This window comes from Chiloscyllium plagiosum, unplaced genomic scaffold (genome assembly GCF_037043375.1).
Source record: "Chiloscyllium plagiosum isolate Xiang-an unplaced genomic scaffold, Cpla_swu_hap1 HiC_scaffold_46, whole genome shotgun sequence".
Lineage (NCBI taxonomy): Eukaryota > Metazoa > Chordata > Chondrichthyes > Orectolobiformes > Hemiscylliidae > Chiloscyllium > Chiloscyllium plagiosum.
Window position 1 is genome coordinate 58,150,506 of NW_028270184.1, and position 24,517 is coordinate 58,175,022.

General features: G+C 45.3%; 1 pseudogene; it reads right to left on the reverse strand.

Moving 5' to 3' along the window:
- Positions 1–2,501: 2,501 nt before the first annotated feature.
- LOC148136354 (uncharacterized) lies at positions 2,502–4,194 on the reverse strand (annotated as a pseudogene).
- Between the last annotated feature and the right edge of the window lie 20,323 nt (positions 4,195–24,517).

Genomic DNA, 24,517 nt, shown 5'->3' on the forward strand with positions numbered 1-24,517 from the left:
GACTACACAAAGTGTGGAAGCACCATTAAGAGGGGAATCAGAAGCCTAAAAAAAGGACATGACATGGATCTCTCAGAAAAGGTGAAAGATAATCCCAAGAGGTTCTCTAGCCATATTAAGAGTAGAAGCGTGACTCAGGACAGAATATGTCCCCTTACTGATGAGCATGGCTGTCCTTGTGTGGAATCACCAGGAGGTGGGGGGAATGGTTTAATGAATATTTCTCCTCCATGTTTACTCAGGAGCAAATGATGCATACGAAGGAAATAAGGAAAAGAAGTGGGAATGTTTTGGTCCGCATACATATTACCAGAGTGGAGGTATTTGCTACCGTAAAGCACAGTAAGGTGAATAAATCCCCTGGGCAAGAACATGTCCATCCTCGGATGTTATGGGAGGCTAGGGAAGAAGTTGCAGAGGCCCTTGCACAGATTGTTGCTTCATCGTTTGCCACTGGAGTGGTTCCATTGTTTAAGAAAGGTAGCAAAGACAAGCCAGGGAGCTCTTAGTCAGTGAGTGTAACATCCATGTTAGGCAAGTTGTTGGAGACGATAATGAGAGGCAAGATGAACCAACGTTTGGAAATTCAAGGTCTGATTAGAAATCGTCAGCATAGATTTGTGTGCGGGAAATCATGTCTGACAAATCTTTTAAATTGTTTCAAAGAGATAACCGAGAGAATAGATAAGGGTAGGACAATGGATGATCTGTATACGGACTTTAGTAAGACTATTGACAAGGTCCCATACGTGCAGGGTAGTCAGTGAGATTAGGTGACATGGGATCCAGAGAGAGCTAGCTAATTGGAGTCACAATTGGCTCGATGGTAAGAAGCAGAGGGTGATGTTTGAAGATTGTTTCTCAGACTGGAGGTTTATAACTAATGGTGTACCACAGTTGCTGAGACCTTTGTTATTTGATAGTTACATAGATGTTCTGAATGTGAATATACAAGGCATGACCAGGGCCATAAGACATAGGAGCAGAAATTGAAAGATTCATCCCATCGAGTCTGCTCCACTATTCAATCATGGCTGGTAAGTTTCTTAACCCTATTCTTCTGCTTTCCCGCCATAACCCTTGATCCCCTTGACAATCAAGAACCTGTCCATTTCAGTCTTATATATACTCATTAATCTGGCCTCCACAGCCTTCTGTGGCATTGAATTCCATGGATCCACCACTCTCTGGCTGAAGAGGTTTCTCTTTATCTCCGTTCTAAAAGCTGTTCCATTTACTCGATGGCCTCGGGCCCTAGTCTATTCTACCAATGGAAACATCTTCACAACATCTATTTTGTCCAGACTATTCAGTATTCGGTATATTTCAATTAGATCTCCTCTCATCCTTCTAAAATCCATTGAGTAAAGATCCAGAGTCCTCAAAGTTTCCTCATATGTCAAGCTTTTCATTCGTGGGACCATTCTCGTGAAACCCCACTGAACAAGTTCCAAATCTCGTGCATCTGCTCTGTAATATGGGGCCCAAAACTGCACAACATACTCCAAGCACTCCCAAGAAGGTTACGACATTTATGTATGATACAAAATTAGGAGGTATCGTTGATAGCGATGAACATTATCAGAAATAATAGAGGGATTTTACTCTGATGGGGAAGTGAGCTGAGGATTGGCAACTACAATTAAATACAGATAAGTCGGATTTGTAAAACAAAGATAGGGCTAATGCAGTAAATGGTTAGGTTCTGAGGAGTGTTGTGGAAAAGAGGGACCTCGGACCACAAGTCCATATTCCACTGGAAGAGGCATCACGGGTAGACAGGGCGGTAAAGAAGGCAGTTAGCATGCTGGCCTTCATCGTTAAAAGCTTGAATATCGGAGTTGGGACATTATGCTACCATTCTGTAAGTCGTTGGTGAGGCCACACTTGGAGTATTGTGTACAGTTTTGATCAACCTATTAACCTGATAAGAGTGCAAAGAAGTTTGACAAGGATGTTGTCAGGACAAAAAGGCCAGCGTTATAAGGAGGGGTGGGCCAGGTTCGGATATCACCCCTTGGAATGTAGGAGAATGAGGGGGTGTTTTTATGGAGATGCATAATATCATGCGGGCCATAGATAGGATGAATGCGTGGAGTCATTTCCCCAGATATGAGGGACTGAAAACTACAGGGCATAGTTTTAAGGTGAGAGGGGGAAGATTTAAGAAGGACCTGAGGGGCAACTTGATTATGCAGAGAATGTTTTTGAAATGGAATGGGCTACCTGAAAAGTGGTTGAGGCAGCAGGCAGGTACAATAGCAACAAGTAAAAATGAATTAAAACATTGATGGGAAGAGGTGAGAGCGATATGGTTCAATGTGGGCAATTGGAATTAGTTGAGTGGGCAGCATGGTCAGCACGGACCAGTTTGGGCCAAAGGGCCAGTTCCCATGCTCGATCAGTCTATGACTCAATGACACTCCATTTAAGTCAGTGACACAGTGACACTCAGGCTTACAACAGCCCACACCATGTCACTGTCAAGGGAACACTCTGGGCTATACCATCCCACACCATATTGCTCTCGGGGGACACTCGTGGATAGAGCAGCCCACATCATCTCGCCATGCAGTGGCTTCTATCATTTGATTGTCGAAGGTGCAGATGTTACCCACCTGCTTGGTAATGTTCTCTATGAGGTCAGTAATCCCCATCATACGCTTGCCCTTTACTATGGAACAAGCCCGACCCTCTTTGCCGTACAGGTAGTCGAGGGCATACCGGTTTTGCTGAGGAGATAGACGTAATTCTAAGAGCATGTCCTTACCTCCTGCTAAGTTCAAGCGGTCTCCTTGCCCAAGCGGGTTAGACCACAAATAAGATAGTTTCAATTTGGATGGCGAATAATTTCTGCAGATTCTCTTCAGGAAAAGGTACTGAGAAATGTGTAAGCCACAAACTGGGCTTTACTGTTACCCAAAGCCTTACCACCTCTCTAATGCGCGCAGAATACAGGTCAAAGTGAACGTTTAGTTAGGAAACCCCAGCCCCATTCCCAGGTAGTTGGGCAGGGAACAGTCGTTATGAAAACTGCCCGTACAGCTACAGCACAGGGATTAACTATTTCAATAAGAATAATTAAGACAGTCGCTTTGTCTTGGTTGACAAAAATAATATCCGGGTTTAGTTTAGATGATGGAGGGGGCTTCCCAATATGAAGCAGGCCTGTCTTTGTGACTACCCTGAAAATAAGGGTAGTCCATAGCTGCAAAATATGGTCACACTGGGCTCTTAGGGTGAAAGATGTTCAATAAAAAGTGATGGGTCTTTCAGTAAGAGATGTGATTTTTGTCCCAGACTGGTTCCTTCCATCCCACGATTGAGAAGATGGAGATGTTATTAGGGGTGTCATAGTAAGGTGAGTGTCATTAAACATCACAAAGTGGCGGAACATCCACAAAAACAGAGACACACCCCTCCATTAGGCAAATGTATGAGATGTGAGGCGCCACAGGGAAGCTGTAGCAGTTGGTACATTGGACCAAGGCACATGGAATAAACATAGTCACATTCACTTAAGTGCATCCCCATCCTGTGCAGTTGTAACAAATTGGATAGGCTTCCCCGGACATATTATATGAATTCCACAGGCTAGCAGATGGGGATAAATAATAATCAAAGGAAAGATGATACCCAATAAATGTCTAACAGGTATTCCATACTTCCATAGTTGGGATTCAGGAGGGGGAAAGTGGTGAAAGAGTCCTTTGTTGATGTGAGGGCGTAACAGACCCCTTCATGCTGGCTGAATATTTCATGATGACTTTGCAAAAGCAAATTGTTAGTGAAGGACGACATCTGCCCCTTTCTCTTCTGCGACGTGCAGATACAGACCTCTTTGAGTCGAGGCAACACTTACCAGGAACACCGAAAGGACAACTGAAATCAAACTGGCACAAAATACCTTGACAAGGTAAAGACCATTGAGACTTGTTCTGTAAATGAACTCTCTGATCTTCTTGGTGCAGTTGACCATTGCGGCAGTCATTCTTGGTAACATTCCATGCATCAAAGGAATCAGTTTCTCGGGCACATAAGGACATCTTTTCAGCTTAAAAGGGACACAGTTTCTGATTGCTCAGGATCACACGGGCAAACAGCTCCCTCTTCAGCACTAATGCCGGCGACAACGAGTCCACATTACACACTAAGTTCGATCTTCATCATAATGGTCGTTCTGTATTAAGGATTAGGGTATGTAAAACAGAAGGAGAATTATGATTCGGAACATACAGCTAGACCATGGTAGTCTGGTTTGTTTCCAACTGATTCCGGTTCGCCTTCCAGTTCCCCATCGTCTCCATCTCCATCATCACCACCACCACAATCCCACCCACCCCACCCCCCCGACCCCAGAAGAGGCTCATCTAATGACCTTGGAATGATGAAGATGAACCCAGGCGGAATGCCCGGCGACCTTTACAGCAGTCAGGCTGGTGTGGAAACCCTGGAAGGGCCCTTGCCATTGAGATTGGTCGGTGATAGGGTGGTGGTGCAGGGTTCTGTGTGTTTTCTGTATATATCTGCTTAATGACAGGAGACAGACTGGGATGGTCGAAGGTTGTGTGTATATTTCTGTGTATATGTGCTCAATGGAAGAAGAACAGGGTGGTGGTGGAGGGTTGTATGTGTGTTTCTGTGTATATCTGTTTAATGGCAGGAGATAGGGTTGTTGTAGAGGAGCGTGTGTCTGATTCTGTGTATATCTATTTAAGGGCTGGAGAAAGGGTGGTGGTAGAGGTTTGTGTGTGTGTGTGTTTCTGTTTATATGTGCTTAACGGCACGAGAACAGGGTGGTGATGGAGGGTTGTGTGTCTATTTCTGTATATATCTGTTTGATGACAGGAGACACGGTGGTTGTGGAGGTTTGTGCGTGTGTTTCTCTGTATATGTGCTTAATGGCAGGAGACAGGGTGGTGGTGTGTGTGTTTCTCTGTATATCTGTTCAATGGCAGGAGACAGGGTGGTCATGGAGTGTTGTGTGTGTGTTCCTGCATATATCTGCTTAATGGCAGGAGGCACGTTGTTCATGGGATGTTGTGCGTGTGTGTGTGTTTCTGCGTATATCTATTTAATGGCCAGAGACAGGGTGGTGGTGGAGGATTTTATATGTATGTGCGTTTTTGTGTATACCTGCTTAAAGACAGTAGGCAGGGTGTTCGTGGAATTTTGTGTGTGTGTATTTCCATGTATAATTGTTTGATGACAGGAGACAGAGTGATGAAGGAGGTTTGAGTGAGTATGTGTGTGTGTCTCTGTGTGTATGTGCTGAATGGCACGAGACAGTTTGGTGTGTGTATGTTATAGTGTATATCTGTCCAATGGCAGGAGCAGGGTATTTATGGAATGTTGTGTGTGTGGGTGTTTCTTCGTATATCCTTTTAATGGCAGCAGAAAGGGTGGTGGTGGAGTGTAGATGTCTGTGTTTCTGTGTCTAAGTACTTACTGGTAGGAGACAGGGTGGTGGTAAAGGGTCGTGTGTGTGTGTCTCTGTGTATATCTGTTAAATAGCAGGAGACAGGGCGGTGGTGGTGGAGGGTTGTCTGTGTGTTTCTGTGTATATCTGTTTAATGCCAGGAGACAGAGTGTTGGTGGAGGGTTGTCTGTGTGTGTGTTTTTTTTGTGTTTGTCTGTTTAATGTTGGTATTAGCGTGGTGGTGCAAGGATGTGTATGTTTTTTCTGTATGTATCTGCTTAATGACAGGAGACAGACTGGTGGTAGTGGAGGGTTTTGTGTGTGTGTGTGTTTCTGTGTGTGTCTGATTAATTGTAGGAAACAGGCTGGCTGTGGAGCGTTCTATATGTATGTGTGTTTCTGTGTATATTTGTTTCAGGACAGGATACAGGGTGGTGGCAGAAGGTTGTGTTGCATGTTTCTGTGTATATCTGTTTTAAAGTCTGGAGACAGTGTGCTGGCGGAGGGTTGTGCGTGTGTGTTTCTGTGTATATCTGATTAACGGTAGAAAACAGGGTAGTGGTCGAGGGATATGTGTGTTTGTGTATATATCTGCTTAATGGCAGGAGACAGGGTGGTGATGGAGGGTATAGTGTCTGTGTTTCTGTGTCTATGTGCTTACTGGCAGGAGACAGGATGGTTGTGGAAGGTTTTGTATGCATGTGCGTTTCTGCATATATCTGTATAAGGTCAGCAGGCAGGAAGTTCATAGAACATAGAACGTAGATCATTACAGCGCTGTAAAGGCCCTTCGGCCCTCAATGTTGCGCCAACCTGTCATACCAATCTGAACGCCATCTAACCTATACTATTCCATGTACATCCATATGCTTGTCCAATGACGATTTAAATGTATTTAAAGTTGGCGAAGCTACTACCGTTACAGGCAAAGCATTCCATACCGGTACTACTCTCTGAGTAAAGAAACTACCTCTGACATCTGTCCTATATCTGTCACCCCTGAATTTAAAGCTATGCCCCCTTGTGCTAGCCGTCACCATACTTGGAAAAATGGTTTCCCTGTCCACCCAATCTACCCCTCTGATTACCTTATATGTCTCTCTAAGTCACCACTCAACCTTCTTCTCTCCAACGAAAACAGCCTCAAGTCCCTCAGACTTTCCTCGGAAGACCCTCCCTCTATACGAGGCAACATCCTAGTAAATCTCCTCTGCACCCTTTCCAAAGATTCTACATCCTTCTTATAATGTGGTGACCAGAACTGTACACAATACTCCAAGTGCGGCCGCACCAGAGTTTTGTACAACTGTAGCATAACCTAATGATTCCTGAACTCTGTCCCTCTATTTAAAAAAAAAAGCTAAATCACTGCATGCCTACTTAACAATACAGTCAACCTGGGTGGCAACTTTCAAGGATCTGTGTACCTGCACACCGAGATCTCTCTGCTCATCTACACTACCAAGAATCTTACCGTTACCCCAATACTTTGCATTCCGGTTACTCCGACCAAAGTGAATCACCTGACACTTGTCCGCATGAAACTCCATTTGCCACATCTCAGCCCAGCTCTGCAGCTTATCTATGCCTCTCTGTAACCTACAACAGCTTTCACCACTATCCACAACTGTACTGACCTTGGTGTCATCTGCAAATTTACTAGCCCACCCTTCTACTCCATCGTCCAGGTCGTTTATAAAAATGACGAACAGCAGTGGACCCAACACTGACCCTTGCAGCACACCACTAGTGACTGGACTCCAGGATGAACATTTCCCATCAACCACCACTCTGTTTCCTTTCAGCAAGCCAATTCCTGATCCAAACTGCTATAACTTCCACAGTTCCATTCCTCCGCATTTTGTACAATAGCCTACTGTGGGGAAGCTTATCAAACGCGTTGCTGAAATCCATATACACCACATCAACCGATTTACTCTCGTCTACCTGTTTGGTCACCTTCTCAAATAACTCAACATGGTTTTTGAGGCACAACCTAACCTTCACAAAAATGTGCGGACGATCCGTAATCAAATTATTATTTTCCAGGTGATTATAAATCCTATCTCTTATAACCTTTTTCTAACACTTTACAAACTACTGAAGTAAGGCTCCCTGGTCTACAATTACCAGGGTTGTCTCTACTCCCATTCTTGAACGGGGAACCACATGTGCTATCCTCCAGTCTCCTAGCACTATTCCTGTAGACAATAACGATTTCAAGATCAATGCCAAAGCTTGGCAATCTCCTCCTTGGCTTCCCAGAGGTTTCTAGGATAAACCTCACCCGGTCCAGGGGACTTATCTACTTTCACACTCTGCAGGATTTCTAATACCTCTTTTTTGTGAACCTCAATCCCACCTAGTCTAGTTGCCTGGATTTCAGTATTCTCCTCGGCAACACTGTCGTTTTCTAGAGTGAATACCGTCGAAAAATATTCATTTAGTGCTTCCCCTATCTCCTCTGACTTCTCACACAACTTCGCATTAATATCCTTGATTGGACCTAATCTTACTCTTGTCATTCTTTTATTCCTTAAATACCTATAGAAAGCCTTAGGGTTTACCCTGATCCTATCCGCCAACAACTTCTCATGTCCTCTCCTTGTTCTTCTGAGCGCTCTCTTTCGGTCTTTTCTGGCTACCTTATATCCCTCAAGCGCCCTAACTGAGTCTTCACATCTCATCCTTACATAAGCCTCCATCTTCCTCTTGACCAGAGATTCAACATTCTTCGTATACCACGGATCCCGCGCTCTACAGCGTCCTGCCTGCTGACAAGTACATACTTATCTCGGACACTCAGGAGCTTTTCCTTGAATAAGCTCCACAATCCTAATATGCCCATCCCCTGTAGGTTCCTTCCCCATCCTACGCTTCCTAAATCTTGCCTAATTGCATCGTGACTGCTGTTCCCCAGCTGTAAATTTCGTGGAAGGTTGTATGTGTATTTCCGTGTGCAGCTGTTTAATGACAGGAGACAGGGTGGTCAAGGAGGTTTGAGTGAGTGAGTGTGTGTGTGAGTGTGTTTCTGTGTATATGTGGTTTATGGCGCGAGACAGTTTGGTGTGTGTGTGTGTTTGTGTATATCTGAGCAATGGTAGGAGGGAGGGTGTTCATGGAGTTTTGCGTGTGCTTGTGTGTGCGTGTGTGTGTGTGTCGGTTTCTGAGTATATTTGTTTCACGGCAGGGGACAGGGTGGTGGAGGAGAGTAGGTTGTCTGAGTTTCTGTGTCTATGTGCTTACTCGTAGGAGACAGTGGTGGTGGAGGGTAGAGTGTCTGTGTTTCCGTGTCTATGTGCCTATGTGCAGGAGACAGGGCGGTGATGGAGGGGTGTGTGTGTGTGTGTGTGTGTGTGTGTGTGTGTGTGTGTGTGTGTGTGTGTGTGTGTGTGTGTGTGTGTGTGTGTGTGTGTGTGTGTGTGTGTTTCTGTGCATATCTGTTTAATGCCTGGAGACAGAGTGTTGGTAAGTGGGGTGTCTGTGTGTGTGTTTTAGTTTCTGTGTAAGTCTGTTTAATGGCAGGAGGCAGGGTGGTCGTGGAGGGTTGTGTGTGTGTGTTTCTGTGTATATCTGTTTAAAGGCTGGAGACAGAGTGGTTGTGGAGAGTTGTACGTGTGTGGTTCTGTGTATATTGGATTAACGTCAGGAAACAGAGTGGTGGTCGAGGGATGTGTGTGTTGGTTTCTGTGTCTATCTGTTTAATGTCAGGAGGCAGCGTGGTTGTGGTGGGTTGTGTGCGTGTGTGTTTCTGTGTCTATCTATTTATGGGCTAGAGACAGAGTGGTGGTCGAGGGTGCTGTGTGTGTTTATGTGTCTAACTGTTTACAGGCAGATGGCAAGTTGGTGGTGGAGGGTTGTTTCTGTGTATTTGTGCTTAGTGGCAGGAGACGTGGTGGTGTGTGTGTGTTTCTGTGTACATCTATTCAATGGCAGGAGATTGAGTGGTGTTGGATGGTAGAGTGTATTTGTTTCTGTGTCTATGTGCTTACTAGCAGGAGTCAGGGTGGCGGTGGAGGGTTGTGTATGTATGTGTGTTTCTGTGTATATCTGTTTAAGGTCAGTAGGCAGGGTGCTCGTGGAAGGTTGTATGTGTGTTTCTGTGTATATCTGCTTACTGGCAAGAGACAGGCTGGTGGTAGAGGTTTATGTGTGTGTTTCTGTGTATATCTGTTTACTGTCAGGAGACAGGGTGGTGCTCGAGGGTGGTGTGTCCGTGTTTCTATGTATACCTGTTTAATTGCAGGATATAGGCTGGTGGTGGAGGGTGGTATGCGTTTGTTTCGGATTATATCTGTTTCATGGCAGAAGACATGGTGGCGGTTGAGGCTTGTGCTTGTGTTTCTGTGTATATCTGCTTAATGGCAGGCAACAAGATGTTGGTCAGGGGGTCTGTGTGTGCGTTTCTGTGCCCATCTGTTTGATGGCAGAAAATAATTTGATGGTTAACAGTTGTGTGTTTGTGTGTTTTTATGTATATTTGATTAATGGCAGCAAACAGGGTGGTGGTGGAGGGTTCTGTCTGTGTGTGTGTTTCTGTGTATATCTGTTTATTGGCAGGAGAAAGGGTGGTGATGGAGTGTAGAATGCCTGTTTGTGTGTATATCTACTTAATGGCAGGAAATAAGGTGGTGGTGGAGGGTTGTGTGTGTGTGTTTCTGCATACATCGGTTTAATGGCGGGTGATAGGGTGGTAGTGGAGGGTTGAGTGTGTGTGTTTATGTATATAACTGTTGAATAGTAGGAGACAGGGTGGTAGTTGAGGGTTGTGTGTGCGTATTTCTGTATATATCTATTGAATCACAGGAGACAGGGAGGCAGTGGAGGGTTGTGTGTGTGTGTGTTTCTGTATATATCTATTGAATTGCAAGCGACAGGGTGGTAGTGGAGCGTTGTGTGTGTGTGTTTCTGTGTATAAATGATATATGGAAGCAAACAGGGTGGTGTTGGAGGGTTCTCTATGCGTGTGTTTCTGTGTATATCTGTTTAATTGCAGGAGACAGGTGGGTGGTGGAGGCTGGTATGTGTTTGTTTCTGAGTATATCTGTTTCATGGCAAGAGACATGGTGGCGATTGATAGTTGTGCGTGTGTGTGTGCATATCTGCTTAAAGGCAGAAAACCTTGGTGGCGTGCCGTTGTGTGTGTATTTCTATGTATATCTGTTTAATGGCAGGAGACAGGGTTGTGGTAGAAGGTGGTGGTGTGTGTGTGTTTCTGCGTATATCTGTTTAATGATAGGCGAGAGAGTGGTCGTGGTGGTGTGTGTGTGTCTTTGTGTCTATCTGTTTAATGACAGGCGACAGTGTATGAAGGATTGCCTGGATGTTTCTGTAAATATCCGTTTAATTGCAGGAGACAGTGTGGTTTTGGAGGTTGGTGAGTGTGTGTTTCTGTATATAACTGTGTAATGAATGTAGACAGGGTGGTCGTGGAGGGTTGTATGTGTGTTTCTGTGTATATCTGCTTCATGACATGAAACAAATTGGTGGTCAATGGTTGTGTGTACGCGTGCGTGCGTCTGTGTTTCTGTGCATGTATGTTTAATGGCAGGAGACAGGGTGGGGCTAAACATATGCGTTTATGTTTCTGTATATATCTGTTTAATTGTAGGAGACACGGTGGTGGAGGAGGGTGGTGTGTCTGTGCGTTTGTGTGTATTTATGTTTAAAAGCAGGAGACAGAGTGGTGTTGGAGGAATGTGTGTGCGTGTTTTTGTGTATATCTGTTTAATGACAGGAGACCGGGTGGTGGTGGAGGGTTGTATATATGTTTCTGTAAATATCTGTTTAATTGCATAATGACAGGAAACAAATTGCTGTTGAAGGTGTGTGTGTGTGCGTGTGAGTGTGTGTGTGTGTGTTTCTGTGTATGTCTGTTTAATGGAAAGTGACAGCGTGATGGTGGAAGGTTGTGTCTGTGTGTGTTTCTGCATATATTTGTTTAATGGCAGGAGACAGAGAGGTGGTGGAGGGAATATGTGCGAGTTTCTGTGTCTACCTGTTTAATTGCAGGAGACAGGTTGGTGATGGAGGGTTGGGTATGTGTGTGCGTGAGTTTCAGTGCATATCTGTTTAAAGACAGGGGACAGGTTGTGGATTGTGGGTTGTATGTGTTTGTGTTCCAGTCTATATATGTTTAATGACAGGAGACAGGGTGGTGGTGGTGGGTTGTCTGTATCTTTCTGTAAATTTCTGTTTAATAGCAGGAGACAGCGTGGTGGTGGAGAATGGCGAGTGTGTGTTTCTTTGTATAACTGTCTAATGTCCGGAGACAGAGTGGTGCTGGTGTTTTGTGTGTGTATTTCTTTTGTATCTGCTTAATTGCAGGGTGGTCGTGGAGGGTTGTGTGTGTGTGTGTTTCTGTGTATATCTGCTTAATGACAGGAAACAAATTGGGTGTCAGGGGTTGTGTGTGTGTGTATCTCTTTAATGGCAGAAAACAATGTGGTGCTGGAGGTGTGTGTGTGTGTGTGTGTGTGTGTGTGTGTGTGTGTGTGTGTGTGTGTGTGTGTGTGTGTGTGTGTGTGTGTGTGTGTGTGTGTGTGTGTGTGTGTGTGTGTGTGTGTGTGTGTGTGTGTGTGTGTGTGTGTGTGTGTGTGTGTGTCTATTTCATGGCAGGGGACAGGGTGATGGTGTCAAGATGTGTGTGTGTTTCTATTTATACCTGCTTAATCGCTGGAGAGAGAGTGTGTGTGTGTGTGTGTGGGGGGGGGGGTTCTGTGTATATCTGTGTAATGGCAGCAGACAGGAAGTTCGTGGAGGCTTGTATGTGCGTGTTTCTGTGTATATCTGTTTAATGGACGGAGACGGAGGTGGTTTAGTTTTGTGTGTGTTTCTGTGTATATCTGTTTATTGACAGGTGGCAGGATGTTAGTGGAGGGTTGTGTATGTGTGTGTTTCTGTGTATATCTGCTTAATGGCAGAAAACAATGTGGTGGTGGAGGGTTGTGTTGTGTGTTTCTGTGTATGTCAGTTTAATGGAAGGTGACAGCGTGATGGTGGAGGGTTGTGTGTGTATGTTTCTGTGTATATCTTTTTAATGGAAGGTGACAGCGTGATGATGGAGGGTTGTGTGTGTGTTTCTGCATATATTTGTTTAATGGCAGGAGACAGCGTGATGGTGAAGGGTCGTGTGTGTGTGTTTCTGCATATATCTGCTTAATGGCAGGAGACGGGATGGTGGTGGAAGGTTGTGTGCTTGTGTTTCTGTCTACATCTGTTTAATAACAGGAGACAGGTATTGATGCAGGTTGGTGTGTATGTATTTCTGCATATCCCTGTTTAATGGTGGGAGTCAGGGCGGCGATGGGGTGTTGTGTGTGCGTGTTTCTGTGTATGTCTGTTTAATGGCAGGTAACAAGTTGGGAGTCAAGGGTTGTGTGTGCGTGTGTGTGTGTGTGTGTGTGTGTGTTTGTGTGTTTCCGTGTATATCTGTTTAATGGCAGAAAACAATGTGGTGGTGAAGGGTTGTGTGAGTGTGTTTCTGTGTATGTCAGTTTAATGGCAGGAGACAGGGGGATGATGTCGAGATATGTGTGTGTTTCTGTTTATACCTGTTTAATTGCTGGAGAGTGTGTGATGGTGGACCATTTGTGTGTAAGTGTGTTTGTGTGTTTGTGTGAAGATCTGTGTAATGGCAGGAGACAGGATGGTCGTAGAGGATTGTATGTGTGTGTTTCTATTTATATCTATTTAATAGCAGGAGACAGTGTGGTGTTGGATGATTGTGTGTGTGTTTCTGTGTATGTTTAATCACAGGAGACAAGGTGGACATGGAGTGTTTTGTTTGTGTGTTTCTGTTATATTTGTTTCATGGCAGGTGACCGAAGGTGGTTTAGAGTTTTGTGTCTGTTTCTGTGTATATCTGTTTATTGACCGTAGTTAGGGTGTTAGTGGAGGGTTGTGTGTGTGTGCGCGTGTGTGTGCTTCTGTGTAAATCTGCTTAATAGCGTGACACAACGTGGTGAAGGAGGGTTGTGTTGTGTGTTTCATTGTATATCTGATTATTGGCAGGAAACAGGGTTTTGGTGGAGGGCTGTGTGTGTGTGTTTCTGTGTATATCTATTTAATTGAACGAGACAGCGTGATGATGGAGGGTTTTGTGTGTGTGTGTTTCTGCACATATCTGTTTAATGGCAGGAGACAGTGCAGTGGTGGAAAGTTGTGTGCTTGTGTTTCTGTCTATAACTGTTTAATAACAGGAAACAGGTATTGGTGCAGGTTGGTGTGTATGTGTTTCTGCATATTTCTGTTTATTGGCGGGAGTCAGGGCGGCGGTGGAGGGTTGTGCGTGTGTGTTTTTGCATATATCTGTTTAATGGCAGGAGACAGGGTGGTGGTGGAAGGTTGTGTGCTTGTGTTTCTGTCTATAACTGTTTAATAACAGGAGACAGGTATTGGAGCAGGTTTGTGTGTATGTGTTTTTGTGTATCCCTGTTTAATGGGAGAGGCAGGGCGGTGGTGGATGGTTGTGTGCATGTGTGTTTTATTTATATATCAGTTGAATTGCAGGAGATAACGTGTTTTTAGAGGGTTGTGTGTGTCCATTGCTGTGTATTTCTGTTTATTGGCAGGAGACAGAGTGCTTGAGGGGGATTGTGTTTGTGTGTTTCTGTATATATCTGATCAATAGCAGGAAACAACTTGGTGGCGTAGGGTTGTGTGTGTGTTTCTGTGTACAACTGCTTATTGGCAGGATACTACGTGGTGGTGGAGGGTGGTCTGTCTGTGCTTCTGTTGTGGTTCTGTTCACCAAGCTGGGAATTTATGTTGCAGACGTGTTGTCCCCTCTCTAGGTGACATCCTCAGTGCTTGGGAGCCTCCTGTGAAGCCCGTCTGTGATGTTTCCTCCAGCATTTATAGTGGTTTGTCTCTGCAGCTTCTGGTTGTCAGTTCCAGCTCTCCGCTGCAGTGGCAGGTACAATGGGTCCAAGTCGATATGTTTGTTGATAGAAGCTGTGGATGAGTGCCATGCCTTCAGGATTTCCCTGGCTTTTCTCTGTTTGGCTTGTCCTATAATATTAGTGTTGTTCCAGTCGAACTCATGTTGCTTGTCATCTGCATGTGTGGCTACTAAGGATAGCTGGTTGTGTCGTTTCGTGGTTAGTTGGTGTTCATGGATACAGATCGTTATCTGTCTCCCTGTTTGTCCTATGTAGTGTTTTCTGCAGTCCTTACATTGACTCCATCAAGTCACATTTCAAAAATCATTTTAATCCACGTGCTCAGACATATAATGAAACATCTCTGCGTGATGTGAACGTTTCGGCTCAGAGGTTGGAGCACTATCACCACTCAACATTAGGCCCTAAAGCTGCAACGTGATTCTCCTGTGTGTTTGTTCATCAGCTTTCTTTGAACATACTGTGACACACCCCACAAGAGAATCGAGATCATCTGTTCCAGAGAAAGTGACACTACCGCAAGTTCATGGAAGGGAATCGAATCCAGAGCTCTGCCCCAGGGGCAGGGGCGCTATCCACCACACAAGACTGATACCATGCTCAGAATTGTAAGTGTCAGTTTTAAGCTCTATATCGATTTATTACATTCTGATTAACATGACTGAAAAACACAGGCAACAGTTCTCATTGTTAAACAAATAAAAAGGTATTAGCCTCAACTATAGGATGATGAGTGCACGTGCTCTGCCAAGCAACTTGTTTAATTGCTTGGCTATGATTTCCAGCTTAAATGGCTATTATCTGTAATCTGCAATATTAGCGCAAGAAATATTGCAGAAACACTCTGCAATATGAGGGATCGCGAATAGATATCAACACTGAACACCAGAGATGAGGAAAGAGCACAATTTCTGGCCAAAAACACTGGCCACTATTTCCAAGCTCTGACATGTGGCTTCCCTCTTCCTGAAATTATTAAGTGATACAAGGCATCGGTTTACTTTCCAGCCTCTCCTTACCCTCTCCTCCCTCAGCTTGCACATAGCAAATCAAGCTCTTGGTCTTTGGTAAACTCAAGGCCTGTGATGTAGGCCTTCTGGAGAGGGGAGGGGCTTTTAAACCTGAAGCAGGAGGGTGAGGGGGCAGTAATATCACTCACTGGGCTGAGGTGTGGCAGTTCGAGTTTAACTTGGATAAATGCGAGGTATTGCATTTTGGTAAAATAAAAAGCGAGGGCTTATGCAATTAATAATAGTGCGTTGGTAGTGTTGTAGAAAAGAGGGACCCACAGGTGCTGATCGAATTCACAGAAGTTTGTGGCACTTATAGACAAGCTGTTTAAGGCTACTTCATTGCTCAGATATTTGGGGTTAGAAATTGAGAAGTCATGCTGAGATTGTGCAGGACATTGATGAAGCCTCTTCTGCAGGACTGTGTGAAGTTCTGTTATTGGAAGGAGATGATGAAGCTGAAGAGGGTTCAGAAGAGATATACCGGGATGTCGCCATGAACACCTCATCTTCTGCCTCGGGATCCGACAAACACACGGCATGAACATTGAACTCACTAATTTGCAAATCTCCCCTCGACGACCCAGATCCCAGAGCCAACCCTCCTACTCAAATCCACCCTCTCGTGGGAACCTAACTGTCCATCTTCCTTCCTACCGATCCGCTCCAACTCCCCACCGACCTATCACTATCACCTCCTAGCTTCGCCCACCTATCACCAACCTTTCCCCCAGCCTCACCCCCACCACCCATTTATCTCTCAGCCCCTTTGCCCCTTCGCAGTTCTGAAGAAGTGTCCTGCTTGAAATGTTTACTCTCTTGCTCCTCTGATGCTGCCTCACCTTCTGTGCCTTCTCCACTATCATGCTTTATCTACACTGAATTCTCCTTACATCTGGAGTCCCCATTGTCATTTAGGTACAATTCTCTGTTACCATATCAATGCTGTCTGTCTGTTATAACCCCACGCTGTCTTAGGTACATATTGTCTCCAGATCATGGCCTATAAAAGTTCTCTCAATCTCTTCCTGATATTGTCATGCCTCAGCAGTAGTTACAGGGTCTATGTTTCCATTTATAAGCAGAGAAAAATGTTGGTGTTACGATAAACCTTTGGCATTACTTTCATATCCAATGCAGACTGAATGGTTACACACAATTAATCTACCAGACTCAACATTCGTTCCCTCAGTCACCCTCGTATATCCAAACCAGACTGAGCAAATGTTAATTATTATTTTGAATTTTAACAAAACAATATTGAATTGAAAGGCGTTGGCTGCAGCTATTTGTAAATTGACTGTGATTAATGTCAATCTCCGTGGATCCTAAATGTGTCACTGGAGGGCTTGCCTCTTTTATTAATTGAGGATTCAGTTCAATGTGTTATCCCATAGTATGAGTGTGAGCATCGCCGACAGTACTTACAGGGATCAGCAGCTCCAGAGAGACAGGGAGGAGATATTAGAATCTGAGAACACTAGACTGGAATGATCCAACAACGGACAGGAGTTTTTCCACTCGTCTTTCCTGGCTTTCCCAACTTTGGATATCATTAGTATGGGGGATCTATGATGTACTGATTGTTATTCAAGCTGGTTACTATCCCATCCTCGCTATAGTTGGTGTTCCTGGTAAGTCATTCTAACTGTCTATTAAAGCAGGTGAAACTGAATTGTTGTTCATATTATTAACATTAGGAAAGGTGGAAGTCATCGTTTTCAGCTCCAATGAAAAATCCCATTCCTTACAAATTATAATGAGCAAATTACTACTTTCAAATGACTCACCAATATGTGAGGAGAAACTCTAAAACTTCATAATCCTTCTAGCCCTGCACAGATCGATATCTCCATATCCTCCCCATTCGCTAATTCTGTTCAATATCACCTTCGTAATATCCCAGTCTCCTCCTCAGCCACAGTGCACCTTCTGAGTAAACCAGCATTTGAGACGCTGTTAAATTCGGAATCACCTGTTTCAAGCCCCTTCTAACTACACGGCAATCACAAAATAATTGCACTTGAAATGTTTAACTTGTTCTCTGCACAGAAACTGTCTGACGGGAAGATAATGCATCGTGCTCAAGTCATTGACCCATGATCTAGAGTCACAGAATAATAATCTGTTAATATGAAGGAAATTGGTGGCATTGAAGTGAAACCATCATCATCAAGTATAAAAAGCCCATCTGCTTGCCTCATGTCCTTTAGTGAAGGCAATGGGTCATCCTTCCCTCATCAGGTCTCTGTGTAACTGCAAGCCCACAGCAATGTGTTTTACTCTTTAGTGTCCTGTGGAACAGCTGAACCAGCCGCTCAGTTCAAGATAGGCATAACATGTTGGCCTGACCTATGAGGGAAAAACAAAAGGAAATATAGCTCCCTTTCTCTGCCTGTTTCCCATATTCCTACAGCTCAATTCCATTCAGGTGGATGACCATTCTTTATTTCAAGTGCATTCTTTCTTAGCCTTTTCAATGCGTGTGATGTTCATCTCCCGTAGCACCTCTGGTGTTGGCTCTGTTGATGCTCACATATAGGTGCAAGGAACTTTTAAATTCCACGTCAGTAGCAGTGTCGCGAGAAGGCAAGGCTTTTTACGCCACAGGAAAAAAACGGAGATGTCTCAGTGAGGGAAAGGAATTATTGTGATCAAACCTTAGAGCGTTGGTGAGGCAGTCTTGGGAAATTGTGGACAGATTTTCTTTCCTTTATAAGAAATAATCGTCCTGCCACGGAGAGAGTGCAAAGGTTTTTCACCAGACTAATCCCTGGGATGGTGGTAAAATGAGGGGTGAATGAAGATTAATCTTTAGCGCTGAGAGAGAATAAAAGATGATTGCATTGAAACTTAAGGGGAATGGACAGTTTCTCATGATGTTCTAAACAGATATTGATACGGTGATAAAATCCATGGCTTGTTTTTTTACTCGGGTTACAAGAGCCTCTGAGGACGTTCCCCTCACCTCACCCCCACTCCCTATATCGACAGAGAGAGAGCGAGAGAGAGAGAGAGAGAGAGAGAGAGAGAGAGAGAGAGGGACAGAGAGGGTCAGACTTTGAATATAGTGCATTTTGTGTGTGATCCTACATTAAACATCACGTTATCCAAAATCCTGACAGCAGCCACAATGCCTTCATTCTAAAACAGTTAACTATTCCCATCATCTTCTGACCTCCATGGAGAACATAGGTCTGTCTTCTCAGAGATGGAAGATGCCGCTTTGAGACTTGATACAAAACATCTGACTTCCCTCCTCACTGCTAGCAAACCACGTTAAAGTAGCAGTCGTTCCACCAGCAATGGACCCACGAGGAACCTCGTACGGCCATCCCCGAGTGCAGTCTCTGCTTCATTGGTTTGTTGTATTGGAGCATCAGTGACACCCTCCTGTTCATGTATAACAAACTCGTGGGGCTGAATGGCCTCTTCCAGCTCCCATGAAACAGGTTAAAGGGTCTGACTGGACTCTACCTGATCCTGTTTAACAGCTCAATGTACTGACCAGACCCTTTCTCTTCCTATGGAACAAGCAGGAGTATTGAATGGGCTGTCCCTCTTCTTGTTCAGTAGTTTCGATGGGCTGAATGGCTTCCACATTTATGTATGTAACCAGCTTGAGATGTTGAATGAGCTCCTCTTTTAACTGTGTCTGACAGCACTGTTACATGAATGTTACTGACACTTTAACAGCACAAGCCCAAATGCTGTCCGGGTCTTACTGAATACGGACACAGGCTGCATCAGCAGCTGATGGGAGACAAAATGTTCTGAACATTGTGTAACCTTCAATGAACATCCCCACCTCCGGTCTTATGATGGCAAAAGACATTGGTGAAGCAGCTGAAGATGTTTGTGCTGAGGAAGCTACCCGGAGGATCTCCTGAAGTGATGTCCTGGGACTGAGAGTTTCGGCCCCGAAACAGGCATCTTCCTTTGTGCTCTGAAAGACCCCAGCCAGTGGGGAAGGGACACCTGATTCCCATTAAGCTCAAATAAGATGGCGCTTCCAATGACATTCTCCGTCAAATACTGCCTTGATATCAAGGCAATTCACCTTTTGCTGAGCCCCTGTGTTCCCGTCTTGTTCATATCAATAGGTGACGGTGTCTGTGTGGGGAGTGCTTTCCTCTCACAGAGGGTAGTGAATTTCAGGAATTATCTTTCCTCGAGATCTAGGGGAGCTACATCACTGAAAGTATTTTAAAAAGGACGTGGATGGATTTTTGACCTGTCAGAGAGCTGAGGGGGTGTGAAGAATTGGACATGAAAGATGAGTTAATACGAACAGTAGATCGGCCATGATCGTATACAATGGCTTGATTATCCGAACTACCTGATCCTGTTCCTTATGTTCTCATATTCTGTAATTACAAAGTTAATGGTTGTAATTTTCCTGCACGTTCTGTTATTTAATGTTGCAATCAGAGAGAGCAAAGTACTTTATGAGTCATTTCTTAGTGAGGTGGTCCTACTATGTAGGGCCTGGGGTCGAGAACACACCCACTCAAATATCAATCACTTACCTTCCCGACCAGCTCTGTGCTCCAACCTCACTGCCGCCGAGCTCGCGCAACTTTCTGCTGTGAAAAGACCGTTGGTGTCGAGGTAAGTTCTTTATATATAAATCACTTACGTTCCCGACCAGCTCTGCAGGAAATGCAGTCAGATCCTACTCCTCACAGAACGAGTTAGGGAACTGGAATTGGAGTTGGATGAACTGAGGATTATTCGAGAGGCTGAGAGGGCGATAGATAGTAGCTACAGGGACATAGTTACGCCGGAGAACAGAGGTAGCTGGGTAACAGTTAGAGGTGGGAAGGGGAGGAAGCAGGCAGTGCAGGGATCCCCTGTGGTCGTTCCCCTAAACAATAAGTATACAGCTTTGGATACTGTCGGGGGTGGGGGGGGGGGGGCCTAGCAGGGGTAAGCTGCAGTGACCGGGTCTGTGGCGCGAGGTCTGGCTCTGAGAATCAGAAAGGAAAGGGGGAGAGGAGAAGAGCGCTAGTTATAGGAGACTCTCTAGTTAGAGAGACGGACAGGCGGATCTGTGGACAAGGGCGAGACTCTCGGATGGTTTGTTGCCTCCCGGGTGCCAGGGTCCGAGATGTCTCGGACCGTGTCTTCAGAATCCTTAAAGGGGAAGGTGTGCAGCCAGAAGTCGTGGTACACATTGGCACCAACAACATCGGTACGAAGAGGGGTGGGGAGGTCATTCAAGAGCTCAGGGAGTTAGGCTGGAAGCTAAAAGCTAGGACAGACAGAGTCGTCATCTCTGGGTTGTTGCCGGTGCCAAGTGACAGTGAAGCAAGGAATAGGGAGAGAGTGCAGTTGAACACGTGGCTGCAAAGTTGGTGTAGGAGGGAGGGCTTCAGGTATTTGGATAATTGGACTGCATTCTGGGGAAGGTGGGACCTGTACAAGCAGGACGGGTTGCACCTGAAGCAGAAGGGCACCAATATCCTGGGAGGTAGTTTTGCTAGCACTCTTCGGGGGGGTTTAAACTAATTTGGCAGGGGGATGGGATCCGGGCCTATCGTCCAGCAAGTAGGCTAGCTGTTTGTCAGGATGTCCAAGAATGTAGGGAGGAGTTGAAGGTGATAGGTCAGGGAGGAGAACTTAGGCCCTAAAGGAGCCTTCCATATCCATCAAAGTTTTACCTGCACATCCACTAATATCATTTATTGTATCCGTTACTCCAGATGCGGTCTCCTCTACATTGGGGAGACTGGGCGCCTCCTAGCAGAGCGCTTTAGGGAACATCTCCGAGACACCCGCACCAATCAACCAAACCGCCCCGTGGCCCAACATTTCAACTCCCCCTCCCACTCTGCCGAGGACATGAAGGTCCTGGGCCTCCTCCACCGCCGCTCCCTCACCACCAGACGCCTGGAGGAAGAACGCCTCATCCTCTGCCTCGGAACACTTCAACCCCAGGGCATCAATGTGGACTTCAACAGCTTCTTCATTTCCCCTTCCCCCACCTCATCCTAGTTTCAAACTTCTATTCCCCTTGACTTGTCCGGACTTGTCCGACCTGCCTAGCTCCTTTTCCACCTATCCACTCCACCCTCTCCTCCCTGACCGATCACCTTCAACTCCTCCCCCACTCACCCATTGTACTCTATGCTACTTTCTCCCCACCCCCACCCTCCTCTAGCTTATCCCTCCACGATTCAGGCTCTCTGCCTTTATTCCAGATGAAGGGCGTTTGCCCGAAACGTCGATTTTGCTGAGGCTCCTCGGATGCTGCCTGAACTGCTGTGCTCTTCCAGCGCCATTGATCTAGAAGACATACTTGTTAGGAAGGAAGATATATTGGACATCTTGAACATTCTCAGGATAGACAAGTCCCTCGGACCTGACGGGATATATCCTAGGATTATGTGGGAACCAAGAGAGGAAATTTCAGTACCGTTGGCAATGATCTTTTCGTCTTCACTGTCAACGGGGGACTGGAGAGTGGAGAATGTTGTGCCCCTATTCAAAAAAGGGAATAGGGATATCCCGGGAATTACAGGCCAGTTAGTCTTGGTTCTGTGGTAGGCAAATGGAAAGGGTACTGAGGGATAGGATTTATGAGTATCTGGAAAGACACTGCTTGATTAGCGACAGCCAGCACGGATCTGTGAAGGGTAGGTCTTGCCTTACAAGTCTTACTGAATTCTTTGAGGAGGTGACCAAGCATGTGGATGAGGGTAGAGCAGTGGATGTACTGTACATGGATCTTAGTAAGGCATTTGATAAGGTTCCCCATGGTAGGCTTATGCGGAAATTCAGGAGGCATAGGATAGTGGGAAATTTGGCCAATTGGATAGATAACTGGCTAACCGGTAGAAGTCAGAGAGTGGTGGCAGATGGCAAATATTCAGCCTGGAGCCCAGTTACAAGTGCAATTCCGCAGGGATCAGTTCTGGGTCCTCAGCTGTTTGTAATTTTTATTAATGACTTGGATGAGGGAGTCGAAGGGTGGTTCAGTAAATTTGCAGATGATACGAAGATTGGTGGAGTTGTGGATAGTGAGGGTGGCTGTTGTCAGCTGCAAAGGGACTGAGATATGATGCAGAGCTGGGCTGAGGAATGGCAGATGGAGTTCAACCCTGCCAAGTGTGAGGTTGTCCATTTTGGAAGGACAAATAAGAATGCGGAATACAGGGTTAATGTTAGGGTTCTTCGTCAGATGGAGGAACAGAGGGATCTTGGGGTCTATGTTCATGGATCTTTAAAACTTGGCACTCAGGTGAATAGAGCTTGTAAGAAGGTCTATGGTGTATTAGCGTTCATCAGCCGAGGGATTGAATTCAAGAGTCATGAAGTGATGTTGCAGCTGTACAGGACTTTGGTTAGGCCACATTTGGAGTACTGTGTGCAGTTCTGGTCGCCTCACTTTAGGAAAGATGTGGAAGCTTTGGAGAGGGTGCAGAGAAGATTTACCAGGATATTGCCTGGAATGGAGAATAGGTCGCACGAGGATAGGTTGAGAGTGCTAGGCCTTTTCTCGTTGGAACGGAGAAGGATGAGGGGTGACTTGATAGAGATTTATAAGATGATCAGAGGAATAGATAAATTAGACAGTCAGAAACTTTTTCCCCGTTACAACACAGTGTTACAAGGGGACATAAATTTAAGGTGAAGGGTGGAAGGTATAGGGGAGATGTCAGAGGTGGGTTCTTTACCCAGAGAGTGGTGGGGGCATGGAATGCGCTGCCTGTGGGAGTGGTAGAGTCAGAATCATTGGTGACCTTTAAGCGGCAATTGGATAGGTACATGGATGGGTGCTTAAGCTAGGACAAATGTTCGGCACAACATCGTGGGCCTAAGGGCCTGTTCTGTGCTGTATTGTTCTATGTTCTATGTTCTCGGTCTGGGGGATGATTTCACAGTGAATCTGGGTCTATACCATGACCAACAAATGAAGCACAAGTTGCAGAGCGGAGACACTCTGCAAAGAGACCAGAGTTGTCTTTCGAACCCAGCCTGGGTTTTGAAGTAACATTTTCCAACCCACACCAAACTATGCGTGACAGCTTGGAGGGAATGAATGACATCCTGTGTTACTGTGGACCAGGTATTTGGAGCAAGATGCCCCCGTCAGTACCAATGCAGGAGGTTTGCGGGGCTGAATTGAACATAGGAACATAGGACTGAGGAGCAGGAGTGTGTCATTAGACACATTGTCACTCTTCCACAAGGCACTAAGATCGTAGATGATCTGATTGTGGTCTCAGCAGCACTTTTCTGTCTGTATACAATTTTCCAACGTGCACTTATCTGTCAAATGTTTGAATACAACACAACTTTAAACAAATGCATACATCCAGGCACCATAAACGTTTGGTAAAGGGAAGTCCCACTTGAACAGTACAATAAGAATTTCTCATTCGTGTTACGAAAAATGTTGGAGGGTCACTGTGTCCTGTTCCAGTCCCACTCCTCCACTGGTTACAACAAATTTTAAATGTAGCCAGTTTAGTGATATGACCAATTGTATAGGACTCAGGCTGTGTCATTTTTAAGAAAAATGTGAAATGCAGGAAGTTGAACTCACAGCAAATGGTAAAATGATAGAGTGTCCCAAATGTTCTTCTGCCTTTGAAATTATTCTGCTCACACAAGCTGCTGGTAATGGGATTTATTTGTGGAACAGTTAGATTCGCCTCAAATACCTTTGCTTCCAGCAGTGGAGAGGTTCCAATGAGTCCTCACCAGTAACCCTTCACAAGTGGTGAAGATAGCTCAGGGCTTTTATGGTCTCACATTTTGCATTCGGGTGGACAAATTAAGAGAGAGGGATCAATCATCTGCTGCTTCTCAGCCCGGGAACATTTGTCTCCCTCTCTGTAATGAACCATACAATAATGTCAACTGAACATCAAACTGGGCCATGTGTGCTCTCCTGGAGCATTCTCTGGAAGGGATGATAATGGACGATAATTGAGAGAACAACACAATGGGTAGGAGCAGCTGTATATCTCTGTAACAGCCTCGTGAGGTGGATTGAGGGAACAACACAAGCGGAAGGGGCAGCAGTATATCTCTGAAACAGCCTCGAGGGGTGGATTGAGAGAACAACACAAGCGGTAGGGGCAGCAGGATATCCCTGTGATAGCTTTGAGTGGTAGATTGAGGGAACAACGCATGGGGTAGGTGCAGCAGTATAACTCTGTAACAGCCTCGAGGGG